The sequence below is a fragment of the Cebus imitator genome, unplaced genomic scaffold (assembly GCF_001604975.1).
Source record: "Cebus imitator isolate Cc_AM_T3 unplaced genomic scaffold, Cebus_imitator-1.0 Scaffold860, whole genome shotgun sequence".
Lineage (NCBI taxonomy): Eukaryota > Metazoa > Chordata > Mammalia > Primates > Cebidae > Cebus > Cebus imitator.
The window spans coordinates 175,741-178,584 of record NW_016108175.1 but is presented as its reverse complement, the minus strand read 5'-3'; the positions used below and the strand labels follow the sequence as shown (position 1 = coordinate 178,584).

General features: G+C 44.4%; 1 pseudogene; it reads right to left on the bottom strand.

Moving 5' to 3' along the window:
- Positions 1–2,106, bottom strand: part of LOC108297913 — a 36,274-nt pseudogene extending 34,168 nt beyond the window's left edge.
- Between the last annotated feature and the right edge of the window lie 738 nt (positions 2,107–2,844).

Below are 2,844 nucleotides of genomic sequence, written 5' to 3'. Positions count from 1 at the left end.
AAAAAAAAAAAAAAAATAGAGTTTGTTTGTTTGTTTTTTTAAGTCAATAAAGTCAAGGGAATGATAAACACAACATTTAGATGAGTGGCTACCTCTGAAGGGAGGGAAAAGAAGGGATCCGAGAGGGATACAAAGGGAACTTCAAAGGCCACAATGACATTCTTTTTTCAAAAACCTGTATGATGAGGACAGGTTATTTTTTTTTTTTTACCTTTTACATACTCCACAATTTTTAAATACCTAACTGAGTATTACAAAATGTTTTCTAATTGCCCAAAATCACTATTCCTCCTCCCTCACTCTAGTTCCTTGGTTTTATAGGGCTGTGGGCTCCACAGGGTTGTGGGGTGTCCCTTATGCTGTGCTGATGTGCAATATCTGAGAAATAAAGAGACAGGACACAGAAGTACAAGGAAAATGCAGGTGGGCTCAGCAGGGCCACGCCACCCAAAAGCGGAGTCAGGTGAGGACCTGAATGTCCAGAAGTGTCAGTATTTATTGGGTTTAGGTTAGGGGGCAGGGTAGTGAGTGAAGCCACCTTTAAGAATAGTGATAGGATCGTGAGCCTTAAAACAAAGGGTCCATCCCCATTAGGTCACCTAGGCCAGGAGGTGGACAATGCGCAGCAAGGGGTCCATTCCCATAAGGTCACTGAGGTAAGGAAGTGGGCCGTGTGCAGTAAGGGGTCCACCCCTATTAGGTCACTGAGGCATGGAGATGGGCCATGCTCAGTGAAGAGGGTGCAGTGTGCAATACCTCTATCTATGGGCAAGCTACTTCTAAGATTTATGGCAGAATGCTAAGTCCACAGCAGTGACAGAGCTGTCAGGGTTACCACCACCTGCTGGCAGCTTCCAATGAGCTCTATGGGAAGATGCTTTTCGAGCAGCACAGTAATAAGAGCTGATAAAGTTCACAGTCACCAAGGTGGATTGCCGGTCTGAGGGCAGCCTTCCACAAGAATTGGAGCAGGGTCCTACAACTCCTGTATCAGGAGGAGTGGCTCTCGCCCCAAGCCTGCCATGCAGCAGGTATCTTTACGATACTGAATGCTGCTGCCTGCGCCATGGATTCTTGTCCTGGTATAACTGTTTTCCCTTAAATCATGCTGTGTCTGCTCCAGACATTCGTCCGACTATAAACTGCTTATTCCTTAATTCATGCTCTGTACTGTGTCTACTCTAGGCATTCCTCTGATTATGAACGAAGATATAGTTGTGTGTGTGTGTGTGTGTGTGTGTGTGTGTGTGTGTATACATACATATAAAACTATATCTTATAACTATATCTTATATACTTATAAAGTTTTATATACATAAAACTATATTCCATATATATGATATATAGTTATACATATATCTTATAACTATACATCCATATACATATGGAAATAACTGAGTGCTAAGATATTCTTTAGGCACTCATTCTATGAACTAATATATGATTATATATAGAGGATTATATAAAGGGAAATAACTGAGTAGTAACACTATAAACTGAGATATTCTTCAGGCGCTCATTCTATAAACTAATGTATGATTATATAAAGAATTATATAAAAGGAAACAACTGAGTAGTAATACTGTAAACTGAGATATTCTTCACATCTTAACTGTGCCAGGATTCTGCTTAGCTCTCCTTCCTCGGTGCCTATATGGGGAGTTACTCTCAGGTTGGCTCCGGCTTACCTGGTAGCTGGGTGTTACAGTGCTGAATTCCCGGGGCTGGCTGCATGGTCTGTGCCACTGCTTCATACACAGGAGGGGTGGGGGCAAGCACCTGGTGCCAGTGAGGAAAAACTTTTGTGCTTCCAGGGATTTGATGCTGCTGGGCTGCATACACCAGTGACTCCTGGTCATCCAAACACCACTTCATTCTGCACTCAAGCAAATACCAAAAGTGATAGCATGCAAGTCAATTCTCACTCCAGTATGACAGATGCAACTTAGGACCAGTGACCCACATTTAGTAGAAGCTTGACTCCCAGAACTGATAACACCAAGCTAGAAACGCACAGGCACTGATGAGGGCAGCGCAGATGCAGGTCCTAAGCGGTCTAATTCTGGGTAGTATTTTGGATATAGAGCAAGTAAGATTTGCTGATGGGTGGCATATGAAAAAGACGGTAAAGAGTCAACAACGCCTCAGCTATCCAGGATGAGACACTGAGTGGAGAACTTGAGTGGCCCATGAGACATATTAGTCTACAGTAGAGGGACAGATTCCAGTTAGAGTCATCAGTGTTGCTTGGATTTTAGAAAGGTAATATGGTGCATATAGTGTATCATCTCTCTCTCCCAGCTAAGGCTGGGGCAGCTCCCCATAATCAAGCAGTCACGCGGGACAGCCTGGGTCGGGTTGCCCCCCAAAATTAGTTGTAGAGCTAGATTTACCAAAAAACAAACAAAACCTCTTCATTTCAGAACTGCAAATAAGGGATGTGGACCTGCATATCCTCCAATAGCCTGCATGTCAGCAAGCTAGCCCTGGAGGACACAAGAGGACTCATGAAGGGTTCACTGTCATGCTGGGAAATAGGGGTAACATACAAGCACACAAGACAGAGAGAGGGTAGGGAAAGCAAAAGCAAAAGGAGGGGCAAATAAGAAATATATCAGTTAGAAATTGCCACCAATAGCGGCCGGGCACGGTGGCTCACGCCTGTAATCCCAGCACTTTGGGAGGCCGAGGCGGGTGGATCACGAGGTCAAGAGATCGAGACCATCCTGGTCAACATGGTGAAACCTCGCCTCTACTAAAAATACAAAAAATTAGCTGGGCATGGTGGCGCGTGCCTGTAATCCCAGCTACTCAGGAGGCTGAGGCAGGAGAATTGCCTGAACC